Genomic DNA, 20,396 nt, shown 5'->3' on the forward strand with positions numbered 1-20,396 from the left:
GCCTAGCATAGTAATTTAATTATTCAGATAATATCCGATAATTGTATAATTTGTCCTCAGTTTATGCTGTTACGAAATATTGTAACAATTTATTTGTACGTCTAATCTATTTGGGGTTTTTTTTTCGTTAGAATATAAGATGACAATGACAAAATGTGGAAGGCAAATGAAGAAAGGGGACGTTTACCATTCCCTCTCCCGGATTCTGTCCTTAGATGATGCTTACCATAACATTTGTTGAAATTTCCATGCCAACCTCTCTGAAATGAAGACAATTAAGAGCACAGCGCAATTATTAAACTCATTGTACGATGAGCGGCTTTACCTCGTATGTAATAGGCCCAATCTATCTAGCTCTCCGTAGAGAAATCTTTCATTAACAGACGTTGCGTCATTACCAAATTGCACGTCGCACTCTTTAAACTCTTGTCGACGCATGGCCTAATTGAAGTAAAATATGGCATACTGTCTACGCTACCCATCGGCAGAAAGGTGCTCTGACTGGCAAATTACCGTACCTATCGAGGATTATTGTTTACGGTATATAAAGTGTTTGGTGAGATATCGGTTGTCAGTTGTTGCCACCGGATTTATGTCGTAGTAAATTCACAATGATCTGTATATGTAATATTTGTTTATAATCATGATGGTAGTGAAAGTAATAACTCATGATGATGATAATAATAATAATGTTGAAAATAATTATTATGATGATAATAAAGTTCAAAGTTTAAAATTTATTTTATTATTATTATGTTTGTTACTATTATTATTATTATTATTATTATTATTATTATTATTATTATTATTATTATTATTATTATTATCATCATTATTATTATCATTTGTCATGTAGTAATGAATACAATACATAACATTTGTTTTCCCTGTACATTATTATAAAAATATTTAAAAAAATACCAAAGATTGCATAATACACACTTTACTGAAAATATAAGTAGATAAGACTCAAAAATACCTTTCCAAATGTTGCCATTATAGAGATTAATATTTTCACCAATATTACAGTTTTAATTGACATCATCAGTAATTGTAATTTGTCCACCGTCATTGATAAACCACCTGTGAACTCGCGCCACTTCGTTAAAAAATCAGTAGGTGCGCTTGAAGCACAACACCCATAGTCGGTGAAACAACTGAATGTTGTTAAAATGTTCGTTTTGTTTCGTTATTTGTTATATCTATATTGGATTTGAACTCGAACATGCGAATTTCATTACGTAGGACGTATTGCCGCATGTCTTAAAGATTTTACGAGTTCACGGTGATCATGAAAAGCTAGAAGGCAACACTGTCAATATTTTATTTTTTTATCATTAGGCCTATATTTTGAGTTAAACGATTAAAAGCTTAGCTAGCTCTGTTGTAGTCACATTTTTTTTAGGGGGTGGGGCACACATATTTATGCTTTTGATGACCTGTGTTTTTTTTTTCGCTGAGATTAAATTGTGAAACTTGTTGTTCTATGACACTGAATTAATAACGAAATGAAACGCACACATGTGTTAGGCCTCCGCGGTAATAACACATCCATTGCTAATCATTAAAATGTGATTGGTTTGCGATGGGCGTATTGTTATTGTCAAATTGGTGTTGTAATCGTCGTGATTTGCTTATATATTAAGGCCTATTTTAACATTTATATTTTTCATTTAGAAAAACCAAGTTAGTATCCTTGTAGTAGAAAATGGATTCTCCGCCACTTTGAATAGTGATTTATTAAAAATGAAAACCAAATCCTCTTTTTGTCGGGAGTAAAATTTAATTATTCCTGAATTCATATCATCAATCGTACTTTTCATGCTGTTCGTGCTCACATAGAAGTTGAACTTAGACCTTACATGTTTTATGTATCTGTGCTTCGGATATTCGGCTAGCGTTATCATTTGGAAATGTACGTTTTAAAGTTTGTTATAGTTTTTTTTTTCAGACCTACTGCTGTTTTCTCAGGTTTTGGCTGTACATCTTTAGCTGAGAGCATGTACAGATATGATCATCATTTTGTTCATCAGTTTGAATTGGATCATACTGTTATATGCCTAATATCAACAATATCCGTTAGGCAAACAATTATGTCAATGAATCGATAAATGAATTGACTTGTCTTTCTGCAATTGATTTTTCCATGCTGTCATACCAACTGAACAAATAGACAACTCAAGAATAGAAACTGTTAGTTCTTAGATGACGTGATTCCACTTTTCCAAGCCATGCGCTTGTTAAAAGTTAATAATCTTCATGATAATTATATGGCAATATGAATACTAATATCAACTATAAATAAGCACTTAAAGTTCTCTTAACTGTCACTCGATTTTCAAAGCATGACTTCTTACTTGAATCTTCTGAAACTGAGTAATTAAGATATTTATGTTTATTAACAATAGGCATATAAAAATTAACTTTACAAGAGGCAGAATGAAAACTAAATGTCAGTTTTTTTTTAAATAAGTTCTTATTTACAAATAAGACTAAATTAAAAAGATCGGTCTTCAGGCAAAGCCATCAGTGGTCTGTTATTAAATATTTTAGTTTGTGTCTAATTACAAATTAAGACTTGTAAATTCTTGTTGATATAATTTTGGTTCAATAATCAAGGATTTCAGTTCAAGTAATTTGCCTATTTCTACACAGGAAGTTGAAATAAACTTTTTTGGGTGAATAAAGCTGAATTGGATTTTACTTTCTTAGTTTGTCTCTTGAATGCCATTATTCATAGTACTTAATTCTCTAAGCACATGATCATATTCAATTTTTTTTTTCAAATACGATATATACAGTGACGCACATTGGTGGTAATACTGTAAGGCCTGGTAAATATCAGACAGGTCGACAGCAAAAAAAAAAAAAGAATATTGATTGACACAAATGAAGGCAAACTATGGACAAGCTTGATTGGAAATCACACAGCATTTATAGCAGGCCTATGACTCTATAAGGGTTTTCTGAAACCCACTAGGCCTATGTTTTTTGTCACTTCTGTCGATTGTCACCAGCTGTTGTCGAAATTCTGCACCTGGCACTTTCCAAGTCGAAATTGCCGCATTTGTTGTTTCAACCGGTTTTTGCACCATCGATCATATGCCACCCACTCCACATCCGGCAAATTCTACATAAATATAACGTTCTGGATTCCATGTCAAGTCGGCCTATCAAGATTGTACCTAGATCAAACTACTTCAAAATACATTGGAGAATTTAGAAAAATTGGACTGGTGGAGAAACAAACCTTTACTTTGTTTCAAGTCATAAACAAACAAAACATTATCTTAATACATAATGCCATTATTCAAATCCACAACATTATCGTTCGTTTGCTTTGCTAGTTTAGGTCGTTGACATTTAAAATCAAGCCCCTCTGATGTATTGCTATTTATAGGTACGGATTCTCTATACATTACAGTATAAGTTTCCGAAGTAAGATTACGGCGACTTTATTTTATACTGTTTGAGCATATAGTGTGTCCATCATGCCATTTTTAATTTTTCCTATCCAGGTGGAACGTGTGAATCGTACAATCTGTCATGTTTAACGGTAAATATAAAATATTCACATAGTAATGTGCTGTAGGATGTATATTACTCTCATAAATGTGTCAAAAACAGCGAACAAAAATAGATATTAATTTATATGACGTACAGTATATTTAAAAACCTATTCTATGTGTGACGATAGAGGAATAAAAATGACGTTAACGATGACAACCTGTCGGTTGTATTGGTTTTTATGACAATAAGGACGAGTGTTGGGGTGGATGTCACCCAGCAGCAAGAACACTTATTAACTGAAAAAGCGAATAAGCTCCTCTTAGTATCTAAAACTGCTTAGTAGAGATGACGTCATTCAGATAAATGCCTATGACCAAAAACGTTTGTGTGAACTTCATAAACAATTTGGCAAATGTATACTTTTTCCCGAGTTTTATTTCATATATCTGCTCTTTGCCAATGCTCCTTCTTTTTCTTTTTTCGCATATAGGCCTATAACAGTAATTTTTCGATGGTGCTTCGTTACGCACAATGAGTACTGAGCACTGTATCATGAGTAGACAATTCGGTCGCCCCGCAGTGTCACTGCTGCTCTCTTCCAGACTCCGTTATTTAGCAAATGAAATTGATTTTCCAAAGGATGGTACACTCCAAATAACAGCGACGAGCAATTATGTATGTATGTATGTAGTGAAATTTATATAGCGCATAATACCAAGGTCATATGCGTTGAGTGAACCGAAAAAAAAGGGAAAAAACTAAACCAAAATCGATCCTAAGCTAACCATAAAACAAACGAACAACACAAGCAGAGGAACCAGAATCACAGCACCGTTCTCTTGCAATTTGAATACTACTGGCAAGCAGTAGTTCGCAGGCTTATAATTCACAGGCCCAAATGGAACGGGCATCTGACTTTCCTAGCCTAGAAAACAGAAAAAAGAAAAGGGCAAAAAATGAGGGAGAAAAAGTTGTGTTTTTAATTTTTGCTTGAAAATAGTAGGAGATGGTGCTACACTTGCACAGTACTGCACTAGCAGTCGCATCTATCTAGCGACGGGAGTTGGAGTTAAGAATTGGCTCAGAGTAGATGCGTTGATGCAAGAGCAAGCAGTGTTACATGAACCTTACGGAGTGGAACAACTGACCAATCAGAACAGTGCCAGCAATACGCACATGTCCCAAAAACACACGTGTTGTCACATAAACGAAGGGAACGTAGGTTATTGCTGTCGTTTTGTGGGACCTTTAATAGCAAAAATATTCAAGGGGCGGTGCTTATTTTAACGGCCTATTCATATAATAAAACATAGGAAGCACACCTTTTATGTCCGCATACGCGTATAGCGCTTTTTACGCATAACATACATGCGTAATCCAAACGTCAATAATGATGTCAAGTTTATTACGTAAATGCTACAGTAGGTTGCATTTAATACCTACCCTTAAATTGTTTCTACACAATGTTTTGCTAATATGAAGTCAGACCTTATAAGGGAACAGGTATAGTTCAAATAACGCGTTACAACTCGTCCGAAAATAACAGTCTCATGTAACACTCGTCACGCATTGCGTTTTGCAAAAACATGTATGGTGATATAGCTCGGAGTTGTTTGAGAACTGTGTGAAAATACGATTTTTTTTCATCGAAGAGGAGATCCACATAGATCTGTGAGCATTCATGCATTTCCATGTCTTAGTTTATAGGCGTATCCGCTGTTTTTTGGGGGGTTTTTTTTTGGTTTTTTGTCTTAAATATTAAACTGTAGACTGTCTATAATTATGTGAGATCATTCAATCGTCGTTAGCTATCAGTACGTTTTTGTTAATAAAGCGTGTGTAATTATATAGGCAGAACACGAAGACAGAAGAAACATAAGGTTTCCATGGGAAGATTGTCAGTATAGCTTCATCATTTCCAATAATACGTCTAAAAAATATTAAGAAAGAAACTACAATAAACCATACCCTGGTTTGGTTTTCTGATATTTATTGATTTGTATAATTTATTTTTATCAATTCAGAAAATCATCGGCTACAATGTACATGTTTGAGGAATGTCAGAATTATATATCGGTACTAATATTATGCATGTAATATCAGGCTTATGTTACAGCATACAAAATACATTGTATAAAGACTGATTGCGAATTTTTATCTTTTTAATATTGAATAATGGTCATTACAATGCAGCGAAGAATAGGTGAAACGGTTAAGGAAGGCAATAAATCTATTATAAGCATAATTATTTTCTAAACGTTATAAATAATAAAATACACCACGCCATGTTAATAATAATAGCTTAATCATGAATGTGCGCTTTACATTCGAAATAAAAAATCCGGAATTAAGCAAAATATTAAAAAAAAAAAGACGTTAACAATTAATAAAATGAGAAGTGTGAAGCGAGTATTATGTAGTCAAAGAAGAATAATATTTAAGACTTTTTTTTATTATTTTGAAATAGAGAATTGTGTTTGGCAAGGACGGTGTCTACGTCATGGCCTCGGAATTGCCCAGCAGTGTACCCAGTGGGTGGCACTGTAGATATGCCGGTAATAAGGATTAGCTTATAGCAACCATATTTAATTGACTGTATTAATCGTGCGCGATATACATGAAGGGAGGTTGTGAAATTTTAATACTATACCTTTACATTGATATATCTACCATCCTGTTTTTGTTTGTTTTTTTAAGAACCATAATTTATATAGCGCCTATCACAATCCGCAGACTATACAAGGCGATTATACAAGGCGCTGGCCTCATTATTTTCCTGTTGACTGGGTACTGAGTTGGTTATAATGATCATCTTGAATTTTATTATCATCATCATTATCCGAAATCAGCAGGCATTTACACTTATTATTACAATCATCATAATCATCATTATCATCATCATCATCATATTTCATCATAATTATAATCGTCATTATCATAACCATCATCAGCAGCTTTTTTTGCCATCAATGTATGTCATTTTAAATATCACCATTAATAATCAAATCAAAATAATATTGAAACCCAAATTTTATTAATAGCTCACATAATATGCTAGTTACAGAGTGCAGATGAAACATACATCATGCTTGAAGAAGATAAACATATTAAAATAGTATCATTATATCATTATCATTACCAGATCTTCGTCATAATCATTATCATAGTCATATCATCAACAGCCGCATTCCTTTCCATCAACGTAGGTCTATATCATCTTCATTGTCACTGTTATAATCATATCAAAATCATATTAAGCCAATATTTTAAGACAACCTTTTGCGCAGATGGTACATTACGCATAGAGAAGATAAATATACTTAGTATCTAAGTTAATATTGGTTTACAGCTATCTCGAATTATCCTACTACTGTCGTATAATAACACTGGGCTAGGCCGGCTAAAACACGGTTTGTAAACCCTACGATGCCCTAGACAGAATAGGACTACTAGAACACAGATCGTTAACCTATTATTACTAATATATAATAGTTTGTTATATTACATATGGAATTTAATACTAAGTTTACATAGCAAAATAGACGAAGAATTGCTACAATCAATCCAACACATAAACAGAGAATCAATTCCAAGCAGCAACAATTGGAATGACGTCATGCCGAATGAAAAATAATTAAATGAAATATTCGACTAATTAGTTTGTATGTAATATATAATATGCCACGGTTTAATTAAAATATCATCGGAATAGATAAACATGATCCGATTAAACCTAGCCCCCGTGCGTCCCGTCAAATTCTTTACTTTCTTTTTGTTTTTTAGACTACTTTGGTTTTCTTTATTTTTCATCGTTTTACTAGGGTAGTGTTTTCTCTATATTCTCCTCCGTCGTATTCAGGCATAATAGACATAGACCTATTTCTACTAAGAAATATATTTTACTTTATTAGTTTAATGGCGTAGCGAAAAAAAAAATGTAGTGCAGTAGGTCTAACATATCGCAATTCTCGAGCACGTGAAGGATATCTAAAGATGCGTTCACATTGGATCCTACCGGTTCGGTAGGCTTTCCAATCCGAAAATTCAGATATGGTGTGAATGCACCTTTAAGGTGGTGGAGAAAGCGAATAAAAAACGTTTCATATTTGTATCTTTTGACGATACGCCGAGTATTCAATTAGTTTATAATAATCTTATAAATGATAATTGGTTAGCTATTAGAGTGCGAATTGTAATGTTAGAGAGTGTATAATTCATATTCACCTTAAATTCATAATACAATGAATACAGTGGTAACATAAGCTTAAACTATTATTAAGAAATAATAATGGATAATAATTCTGTTGACGTCATTAATTAATCAAACGCGTCAGCCTGACATAGATGGCGCTATGAATTCGGCCACGCAGTGACTTTTCAGTGTTTGGATAGTCCTCTATTTCCGAATGTCTCTGATAAAATAAGAAATTAAAACAATTCAGTCCTCACAGTCTACCGTAGGCTATCATCAGTTGGCGTCGCGTCGTCAAGCGCTCCTAGAGAGCGGAGATCGTCTGCCAACGGTCGTAGTACGACCGCCACGACCACGCAGTGTGTGCTTGGCTTTAAATACGTTAACTTTCAAACTTCTCTAGAACTGTGTTGCTCTTATTTTAACTCTGGCTATTAAAGTACTCTCATATCACACTTATCTCAAAATACCTCTTTTGGTTCTCTATTGACCAAAGACTGGTTCATCTTCTCATTTTAAAATCTAACAGTATGCTGATAGGCCGTCAATTAACAGTTATCACATGATCATCATCGTTGTCATCATCATCATCATCATCATTATTCATAATCAACATCAGCAGCATTCGTTGACATTGTCGTTGCTGTCATTGCTGTCATTATCATATGCAATCATTATCATCTTCGAGTCGTCATCATCATCATCATCTTCATCATCACCACCATCAATTATCGTCACCTCGCTTTTACGTGATTGTACACTTGGCGGATTTCACCCATTTCTAACATATTAACAACCTCACCACTTCATTTTTATCTTCATTTTTAGTATCATTCATTTTTATCAATATATATATATATATCTCAAAGAGAATAAACGATTTGCTCTTTAGATTTGGATACATTGTTGTTGTCGGTTTTTTTTTTACTGATTTTGCTTACATGAAACCACACTGTAAGTATCAAAATGTGTGAAATGGAACAAGAAAATTCAGTGTCCCGGAAGCTGAATAAAACATATTATAACCGAATTCCGAATTAGTTAAACTAAAAAAAAAACAACAATATGTGGGATGAGGGGATTAAGCAATATATTTGCAAATCATGCGAAAAAAGCAAACAATGTTGATAGATCCATTAAATGAATGCTGGAAAACTTTTGAGCTTTCGTCTGTAGTGTCGTCTTCTTGTAGATTTTCCATGCAGTTACAGTATACATCAGAGTAAAACTATTCTGCATGACCGATTGATAAATCAGAGTAGGTAGGCTCTATATTGAATTTCTTAACAATATAGTATTCTAAATGACCGATTAATTACTAAACGAAGGCCTATAAAATATTCTGGATCATGTTACACCTGTAGGTACTCTGATCAGGTACTCTGATGTAAACGATTCTTGAAATATTCTGGTTGACCGATCAAATGACGTACTGTAAGCAATAGAGTAGGCCTACATTTCGGGTGACTGATTGAATATGATCTATTCCCAGGCCGATTTTATTATCTTAACTATGGTTAAGCAATACAATAAACAATGATATATTCTCGATGACCGCCGATTGATAGGTTGAATTTTGTCAATTATCGTAAGACCTATATTCTTGGGTAGAAAAGCATTTTTGAATGAATTCAATTTTCTATTACGCAGATTTAACATCAGAGATAAATATGAATAACATGCATAACCTGACATTGTAAGTTATCGTCATCTACTAAACAATGAGTACTAAAACGATATTAATCGGTCTCACGGGGGCTTTTGAGAGCGGAATATCAATGAAAAATATTATGTAGCATTTTGAAACATTCAAATATTGCTGATGTCGTTTCCAATAGGAAGATGGCGCGTTGTCCATTTCGTTTCCATAAAGTTTTTTTTGTTAGCATTCAATAAACGAAATAAATTACGCAATTCGCTGCTCTGGTACACTGAAAATGAAACTGTAAACCAGTGGCAGTTAAAAACGTTTATATGTAATAGCCTTTACATTATAAATAGCTACATTTAAACCCAATATATACGGTACACTCAAGCATATTTTCTACATCTATGTACCTATATATACGCATATTTTGTTAAAAAGTATTAATAACATTTCCCTAAATGATGCAATGTCTATATCAATAATTCATGATGTAAAATGTATTGTATGTTTTATAATGATAATGAACTTTTTTTTACTTATTATAATTTAATTGTGATATTTGCTAATTTTTATATATTATATATTTCTTTACCTATTTATGTAGCATTTATTATACTATATTTGTAAACCAACGATTTCAGATCCCAGGTTGCATGTTAACTTTTAATACCTTGATAGGAAATAAAATAGGCCTGTATTTTACAAAATACACGGTTTTTTTGTAAATTCAATCACTAATAACTTCCCACGTTGTAGCAGCTGCGTTGTATTATTATTAAATATCTAAAAGATGTACCGTATCTTACACATTGAGTGTGAAAGAGAAACACGTCTACATGCCACCCCCTTTGAAGTATTATTCACCTTCCGCTCCAGGACCCTTGTTTCAGCTTTGGATCATTATTTATCTAGCTAATTGTCTCTGTCCGCAACATTAACACTCAAATACAGATAATCATATTAGACCAGGTAATGCGAAATACGGCATGAACGCAATTAAAATAGGACTAATTAGATTATTGGTCTGACGTCAATGATGATCTAGAACAATTGGATAACGGTTGTTAAATACAATCACTGTTAGAAGATTTGTTCCCGTGTTCGATATTATTTGAGTATTCATATTATTAACGCCTTTTGTCAATGATGTAATAATTTAGTTTGTGAAATCAATTAGACAGTTACCATTATCATTATCTATCGTTTTTGTTGTCGCTGTGTCGCTATCGTTATTATTAACATTGGCATTGTCATCGTAAATAATCATCATATTTATGATCATTATCTTCGTTGTCATCGAAGTTATCATCGTCATCATGTCATCATCATCATTATTATCATCATCATCAATCATAATCAGCATCATCATTATCATCTACAATGCTTCATCATCATTATCATCATCATCATCAGCATTAAAATGTATTGTTATTTTTTGTAAATTTTATACCTCACAAGAATAGAATTACAGCAGAGGAGTTAAATAGGAAACCAAGACTGTGGCTTAGACTCCGAACCTTGAAGTCAGGGGTTCCAAACTCTGGCTGTGCAAGTCGCCTGTGTCCAAGGCACTTTATCTACGTTTGTCTCTCTCTACCCAGCAGTATAAATGGGTACCTGCAGATGCTGTGGCGAATGTACTAGTTTTGTGCGCTAAATAGGTAACGCACGACTAGGTATACTCCCAGGGAGCAGAGAATGTTGCACTTTGTGCTGGTTTGCCAATGTATATTATCAAGTTACCAGGGGTAATATTGCTCAGCGCCTTTGATCATTCGTTGGAATTATTATTATTAATAAACTATTCATATAATAGGTTAATTATTAAGTATATTAATGTTATAGGATTTCTTTATTATGTAACGTTTAGCTAGCAGTTTCATTAAAATGCGCAACCAGACTCAGGACTCATACTAATATTTATAGTTACCGAAGTTAATTAAGTGCCTGTGGTTCCATGCTGAGATACTAGTTAACTCACCAAGCGAATAAAATTCCCATGTAATAATTTAGCAACCAGCCTCGCCCCACAAGCGGAGATTTCCTTAAACAAATGTTTCCGTGGTTAAGTGGTTACGACACTCGTCATGTATGCAGATCACGGGCTCGAGATCAGTTTCACAGACTTCTCTTTTGTTATGCGTTTCAAGTAATATTTATTCATTGGATTTATTCCTATTGGCGTTTCAAGAGTTCTTCCTTTATTCCGAAACTAACATTGCATACAAGTCATTTTTGAGATTCAGAAGAGGTGTCTATAGATCTTTCAAATGCAACATTAGTGCTATGTCAGTATTGTAACGTCAGATACGTTGAAAAGAATGAAAAATATTTGTATGTTTTCCTATTTGGGATTCTATTTCTGTTGAAGTTCGTGACATTCTTTCTATCATTATTCCTATTTTTAATTTTTTTATATGGCCATAGGTACTATTGTTAGTACTTCCTATAAATCTTGGAAAATGTACATTTTAGCGTAGCTTCGTCCCATCCAATTTAAAACTACACAGTAAGAACATTACCTTACTCAAATTGAGTATACAACTATATAAAGTAGTATAGTCTCAATATCAGATACCATCTCACAGTAGTCATAAGCAAATTACGTTAAGTCCACTGACATTTTGTTTAAATTGCTTAAGTAAACTCCATAGTGTAGTCCATGAGCAATACTGTTTCTTAAACATGCTTAAGTCATATTATACTAGTTACAATAGGCCTGTGTTGGAGAAAACCATTCATTTTCGTAAGTGCTGATTTCGTTATCTATGCTCATTTGAGAACAGTGGTTCTGGTATTAGCTCAGTAGCGCATTTGTATGTTACTAAAATGCGTTTACGTTTCAGCATCACAGGTACCGTAGGTCTGCAATTTCTGTACATTCGGTTGAGAGACCACTGAACGTGTTTTAATTCGGGAACACAATCTTGGTCATGTCAGATTGTGATTATTAAACCCCCAGTCTAACCACACCACATCTCTCGCATGCCCTATGAAACATGTTTTGGCATTTACCCCCAGGGGCGGAAGCCGAAGGTTCTCTTGTTGAATATCGTTCATGATTGGATAATGCACTATTGTCACCTCTGCTGTGTGTTATCACCGGAATTAATCAACAGAAAATGTAAAAACAAAATATTGTAGTATATTCAGTAAAGGAGTGTTATTGGATCATTGAGTTTCACCAATGCGTCTGAATTCCACACATCAGTTAACATTCTGAAATCGAACACTCCAGTGACATCACTGATCACTTCACGTGCTGAATAGAGATACTGTATTCTGAGAGACAGGTTGGTTGGAATGAATTCAGTCTCTTCGTGTTATGTTAATGCCACATGGAATTATATGATTTTTTTTAAAGCATCATTCCACTTTTTTTTTAAACTCTTCCACGAAATTAGCAATGTGCAATTTAACGTAAACAGCATTTAGAACTGCGGTTGAATTGAATATCTAATGTAGCATTAGTAGGATGGTGATGATATTACGTTTTAAGACCAATGCCATAGGCCTACTTCGACAAATTTAGCGTCAATTGTTGATCAAAATGAGCTGCGCTAAAATAGACCTGTTCCTATTTTTCGGTATCGTTTCCAGTTTTTTCGTATGACTCTTGTAATGGAGGGAAAATGGGAGGGGAGCTTATGGGGCCGAATATGAAGTTGGGGGTTCGATGATTAATTGAAGGGGAGCAATCTCGCAAAACGTACCGAATTTTTAATTTGTGATCCAATCAACTGATTGTATATTTTCTTGGTTCTGATTGGTTAATACTCTCTTTATGCTATGCGGTATGTATATGCTAGATCTTCCAAGTTTAATCAATTTAACGTTGATAAAGACAGCATAAATTTGTGTTCAGCAAGTCAACCTTCAATAAATGTACATGTCTAGATCTTCCAAGCTACGTAGCAAACCTGACCGTGCGCATGAGTGTGTGAAGATTAGGTGCTTTAATCGGATTTGAATTCCCATCAAAGCCTCATTGGCCTACTTTGTTAAGTTAACGTTTAAAATTTATTTATAATATATATTTTCAGCATTACCGCAAGATGGTTTAGATTTTATCGCTTTCAGATCGTTGTATATATATAAGATGTGTATAAGAGACAGGATAATCATATTAGACCAGCATCTAGATGTGTATAAGAGACATATATAATGCTAATATTTTGTTATTTGAGCAGATCAAAAACGCGTAGCTCTAGCGCGACACTGAACTCGATCTCCGTAATCGGTCTATTTTTTTTGCTATAACCTACATATTTTTCGATATTTTCATAATGACTTATTTAGTTCAATTTAATTGTATGGAACTTTCGAACATATTCAGGTACTGGTTTTATTCTTATCAATACGCCCTTTGGGAACCGATCGTATGGGACATTATTAAGTTACCGTTGGGTGCATACCTAATTTGTGTGTTTAGATTTCTTTAAAAGTAAATAATATTTTCTTTGTGGCTATTGATGCATCACTAATTTATGAAACAAGCTTGACTGACGATCTTGCAGATTTTCCATCTATGTATTCGATATTCCTACACACAAGCTAGAAAAGTTGTCGTTTGATGTGAGACGGATTTTGTTTTTTGTTTTTGTTTTGTTTTTTTTTTTAATTTGAGCAGTCACATTTGCCAGTCTAGAAACACTTTAATCATAGGCCTAATTTTAATGCTTTAATGAACGATCACTGCTGCCATGAATCGCAATCTGATTGGCTAGATTTCATAATGTTTATTCAGACGAAGCGAGGATAACCTTTCACCTTAGTGATGATACTCGAGATGATATTACCTACAAAAGGAATACAGACTCCAAGAAAACTATAAGCACACAAAAAGTAGGATTTGTGTCAGGATATTTTCAAGTTGGCTGTTTGTTACTGTATTTCTATCGGATTCTTACATTAACGTAAGTTATAACTTTCGCATTGTGATGATTGCGTGTGCAGCTCATCATAACGCATATTTTAGGTATTGAAAAAAAACAGTCACAACTAGGCCTGTGTGTAGTACTCATGTGATTCGTGTCCGATAGAATGGTGCAAATCGTATTGTCAGCTTGATTTACGAACGTCGATAGAAAATAATATGCGACAAGAATATTTGTTAGGCCCTACTTCTTTTCATGGTAATTTTCAGAAAATATACTGAAAATTAAACCTACTATAAAATAGGCGTACCCATTATTATTTTGATTGCTTGCTTTGTAGGCATAGACCTGTAATATTTAAGTAGGGACTAACATATTATCGTGTAATTGAAAGTAATTGCTTCTTGCGTATAAAAAAATAATGTTCCTATTAATCTTGCATGCATAGACCTTTAAATTTGTTGGTAATAAATTTCGGAATGTTGTAGCAAACGGTGTGTAAATCAAACCCGTAAATATCTGGTCATTATTAGAGAGTTAATAACTTATTTGATCCGTTTAAAAGAACTTTATAATGTTTTAATTGCATTTTTGACATTTTTGTATGGTTTTATGACAGGCGGTATAATTATATAAAGCTTAAGTGAAATATATTCAAAAAGGTTCCCTCACGCGAAACAAGACCAAGGGTTGCGCTGCTCATAAATATACAGGTAGGATAATATGTGTGAAATCGATTCTAGTGTCGGTTTCAGCATGACGATGAGTTATGTTAACCTAGAATATCATTTTCACTTTATTCACTGCCTATTTAGGTTTCAATGTATAGTCCCAAGACAAACAATATTTCTCAGGATATGAATTTAATTTCTAAAATGAGATATTCTTATTTCTTAAACCAATATTCTTTACCCTTTTAATGTCGCCTGTATGACTATTAAAGAATAGGTTTTAGCATCATTATCATCACCATCATTACATAAGTATTAGCATCATCAACATTATCATTTGCATCATAATTATTATTATCATCATTATCAATAAGCTTCTCATCATCATCATCATCATCATCATCATCATCATCATCATCATCATCGTCAATAATATCATCATCACTAAACTTCGTCAAACTATTTTAGCCACAGTGAGTTTCAGCGTCCGTATGACTTAAATGCGTCTGCTTGTGAAGTTATGAATACTCCACAAACCGTATTATTCTAAGCAGACAAAATACGTCCAAAGCAATAACATGTCAAACAAGCTGAAGAAGTTCGACATACTTGAATTTTGTCCCTTACATTTTTCTTCTAATATTTTGATAAACCACTACTGTATCATCATGTTACATACAGTGTATGCACGCTTGAATTATAATTTTCTTCATTCCAGCTGATTTTATCTGTACTTCTGCCCTGGTTATCAGATTCATTCTGTTCGGATAAATTCAACGTAAGAAAATCATACCGCGTGAGGCAGGGGCCAGTGTAGATACGAAGAAAAGGGTGGACACAATAACATTCTAATTACGAAATACTTTTATATCCAATCCGTTTGAAACTGGCTCTAGGTTCTAGATGGAAACATTTCGTATTCAAGTATTTCTGCATGGTATTTTCAAGACAGAATTAATTTGATTTAATCTTTCTTTAAATTATTAACCCTTTCAGTGACAGCACTTATTTTAATCATGGATCACTTATCCAAGAAAAAAAATGAAACTTATATATGTATATATACTGTCTCTTATACACATCTAGATGTGTATAAGAGACTAAACGTTGTAAGATAAACTTAATATTTATTAAAATCATTTCCATAGCAAATATTTCATATTATTAGATAGACCTTTAGGAATTTAGGAATAATGAATGTTTAATAGACAAAACATATCTTCATTCTGTAGTACTTTCATATTTTGTACTAAATTTGTAGGTCTATATAGGCCTAAATACAATTTTTTAAATGTCTTATAATGTAGACTGTGCTTTTAATATTCGATATTAAGCAACAAACAACAAGCGGAATGTGCTGTAAGAGCCACCCTCTTTAAATATTCTTTAAAAAAAATCAATTTCCACACTTCTTGTTCAAGTCACGTTTGGTAGGCCTACACCTGAGAGGCTAGACAGAGGCACATTACATTATATGTTATATACCAATTAACGACAGAAGTTCATTAAGAAAATGTGATCATTGGCGATTATTGATGTTCTATAAATACATCTCTTAATCAATTGTGTCTGTGTAAAACTAATGAACATTATAAATAGATCCATTAGCTACCAATACTTAAGATTCATTAGTACGTCAACATAACTTGTAGGAATGTAATTTATCCTCTATCGAAGATTTGGACAAGACGGTTTAACATGGAGATTGGGAAGGCGAAGATCTTTTAACCAACAAGGCACTAATCTACTCCGCCATAACACATATTCCTATAGAATTATATCGAAAATTTGAACGCCGGTGTTACGAAAATTTAGGTTACATTGCAAAATTAGGTTCCATAATTAAATTCTCGTTTAAACGGCATATACTACCATTAACGTAATACAGCATTTATCGGAGACAGAAATGCTATAACCGTAAACATTACAACTCCATCGATGTCGATATTTGGCATAGATTTATGTTGAACGAACTTATCAATTGAATAAGATCAGCGACTTCTGTGCAAAAGGACCGATTTTGCGACTTGCCAATGCCGTACTTGCTTGTTTCCTGTTCTATGATATACTTTGGCCTAATTATCTCGTTTGGATGTTAAGCTGTTGGTCTCATGTGCATAATAGCGCTTGCCAAGAAAAACTAACTCGGTACATATTCGAAATGAGAGACGACCGGGTTTACTGACCATTACGCGCTGCATTGCGGTCACTGCGGGCCTTGGAGACAAGGACAACGTATTAATATTTGCATTTAAATTTAAATATATAAATTAACCGCGTTCATTTTAGTTCTACTTATCATATTCGTCTTGTCTCAAAATTATTAGGAATATATTTATTAAAGCGAGTGGACAAACGCGTCGCGTGTCATAACTGGTCGATTTTCAACAGGAGTACACGACGACTGGGACTATAACCGTATTAACATTTTCTATTTGTGACACACGTTAATGGAGAGAGAAACGTTCCATCTTCTTTTCCGCCACTGATGTATGTCGTTTCTTAATGATTTATTGCTTAAAGCGATAAAGTAGTAAACGAATATGCCCGTTCGACTAACAATATCTAATATAATAAATATTTTGTTTAACTGTAATCTTAATAAATTTGATGAAATAACTGCCGTATCATTTTGTTCACTTCTTGACCATTTGCTGGTTGTAAAGATCATGCACTTTTGTAGTCGTAGGGCATTGTTGGCAGAATATTGATAGTATCTTCTGTGATTTTAAGGTCTTCGTGTAGAACTGATCTAGAATGTCATTAACTGCTGCAATTCGTATGATTATTCTGTGAATCGAAAATATACGCCACAAGGAACCTGAGACATGTTACTACGACTGAAAGGTCGTCTGGATTTCGTGGTAAGGTGTAAATGAAATTGAAATTTACAATCCTAATTATCTGCATCGCAGAAGGCAAGACATTTGTTACACAAGATAGGAGCAATGATCATCGTTTCACTTATTACTACATCCACTGATAGCCAGACAGAGAAGAGTAATACACACTTAAAATGTGGACACATAATATAGATATAGTCTACAATTACCTTCTATAAATGGGAAGAAGTTCAAACGTGAGTAAATGCAGGATTCAACCTTTTGATATTTGCTACTCAGCTGAAAAATATGAGAATTGTTGATTTCTATGTTCACTTATATCCTAACGTAGGCCTACTACTGTATTTTGAATTAGTAAATGTCGTAAATCTATACAAGTATTGCAAGTTTAATCACTGTTGTAATGCTAAAATAAGTTTCAAAATTTGCTTAAACATTGAATATATTTGTTGAGAATTTAGGCGAACCGATATATCTAATGGTAATAATAGATAAGGTATGAAATAGCGTTCTTTTACGTGGACGAACGTGGGATTTAACTGTTCATCTGATATTTACTACCATTAGGAAGTACCAAAAGAACGGCTGATTCCCTCGTTCACCAAGGTCTCTTCTACTTATTATAAATTAGTCAAGTTGGATACGTCTATGTCACTGGAAAAAGACCAATAAGTTTTACGTTTGCTTAAAAGCTTTAAATGTTTCAGAACCCAGTCGAACCGAGATGCTTACAGCCATTAAGTAATAAGTGATGAGTCCTTTCTACCACAACGACCTCTAGTTACAGAATATATAGTCACAGAAGCAACAAAATCTTAATTCACCAATATTGGTAATTAACCAATATTTGGTAAATTAACGTACAGTGGAACTACTGCCCAAATACTAATTCCCCCCTCCCTACCTAATAATGTATTAGAGTTATAGCTTGGTGGGTAGTAGTACTGTTTCCAATTGAATAAAAACTCAACAATATTATGAGACTTTTATTATAAGAGGTCAAAAGCACAATGGATCTTGTGTGACAACAGCTTGCTACCGAAAAGTTTTGCATGGTGTAATAATATGAAATATAAGAAATAAATGTATACTGGAGTATTGTGCTGTTAACGATTTAAACGCTTTCTATAGTAAACCTTGTAAGTAAGTGAGTAATATTTATTCAATTACTTGTTGATGGATTACCAATACTAAAACAGATATGCTAAAATACAAATTAGTTAATTTGAACAAATGCATGTGAAAAGGTTTATTATTGATTTTAGGACTTTTTTCCTTGATTGGACATACGGTACAACCCGAATGAAAATAAAAGAAAACATTTTGCAGTGGTAACCTCTAAATAACAATGAAAGAGTAGAGTAAATAGAAAGTAAATGGTACAGATGAGACTGTTTAATTCATGTCCAGTCGCAGTTTACTCGACAGCGAACTAAGAGCGATGCTGACGCCATGCATTTATACATTCAATTTAATGTTTTTAGATTAGAAGAAAAAAAGTAACTTCGATGGTTATTTTAAACCTACGTGATAAGTTAGATGTGTATGAACCAACTAACAAGCATTGATTTGAAATTGTTCTTCTAGAGCTTCCAAAAGGCAAACCGTCTGGAAATTACTTAATAAACTAGTACCGTACGCTAAAGAAAGCCATGGACAAAAGAGGGCGCTAGCGCCATACATAGCGTCTGTGATGTGCGTCTTCGAATGTGTTGATTACATAGAGCTATTTAACATTAGAATAAGCTCACATTTATTTACATTCTCTCACCTTCCTTCATAAAAAGGCGCCAGTGGGAGCGTGTGTTTAGTAGTAGATTTTAGTTTAGTCGTAACTGTAGCAGTAGGCCCCTATCTGTAGTAAGCAACAGTAGCAGTAGTAGTGATAATAATAATAATAATAATTATGAAAATTAATTTGCAAACTCTAATGGTTCTGTTTAGTCGTCAATTTCTCTTCTTTATTTTCGTAGTAGATAAGTGTTTTTAAGTAATTAAGTAATTAAATTGAATGTTTATATAGTAAACATATTAGCTTTAAACTAATTTAAACTTAAATGGCCGCATGTTAATTGCTTTAACAGTAGAAATGATATTTCTACTAGTAATAAACATTGCTATAACAGTAGAAATAATATTTTGAAAATGATGTTTTACCATACCGGCCTGCTCAGTATGTTGTAAAAAATACTCTAAAAAAATTGACACGTCTTCGTCTCGAACCCAGGGCTATAGCTCAGCTACGGGTTGTATGCATGTACCTGTATATAGGGCTGCCTGGGCCATGTCATAGTCAGGGGTGGCGCCAAGATTTGCCCGACGGGGGTTCCCGAGGTCTCCGACGGGGAGTGGGGGGGGGGCGGTGCCCCCGACGAGGTGTCAGATTTTCCCGACGAAAGCAAAGTGGGCGTGGTTGAGCTTCGATTAATAGGTTTCGAAGGTGGTCCTGGGGGCGAGGCTCCTGAAAATTTCGACAATTTAGGGGTTTGCAATAGCTTATTTAATCGATTTTAGAGTCTACTAATATGTAAAAAATACATATAATATTTTTTTCTCCCCGACGAATTGTGCTTTTTCTCCTCAACGGGGGAGGGGTGGAGTGGCAGCTCTCCCCGACGGGGGACCCTGGACCCCCGCTTGCGCCACCCCTGGTTA

At 33.9% G+C, this 20,396-nt stretch overlaps 1 protein-coding gene across 3 annotated transcripts in view; it reads left to right on the forward strand.

Moving 5' to 3' along the window:
• LOC117113406 (small conductance calcium-activated potassium channel protein 1-like) overlaps window positions 1-20,396 on the forward strand; it is a 100,807-nt gene that overhangs the window by 5,582 nt on the left and 74,829 nt on the right. Inside the window, exon 1 of one of the 3 annotated variants that reach the window (XM_033256727.1) lies at window positions 14,067-14,266. The exons of the other annotated variants lie outside the window; for them this stretch is intronic. The gene's annotated coding sequence lies outside the window, so the exon portion shown is untranslated. Of the gene's footprint in view, window positions 1-14,066; window positions 14,267-20,396 lie in introns of those variants that run through there. 3 annotated transcript variants of the gene reach the window in all.

Source organism: Anneissia japonica, unplaced genomic scaffold (genome assembly GCF_011630105.1).
Source record: "Anneissia japonica isolate Jap-2015-1 unplaced genomic scaffold, ASM1163010v1 scaffold493_len2256704_cov171, whole genome shotgun sequence".
NCBI lineage: Eukaryota > Metazoa > Echinodermata > Crinoidea > Comatulida > Comatulidae > Anneissia > Anneissia japonica.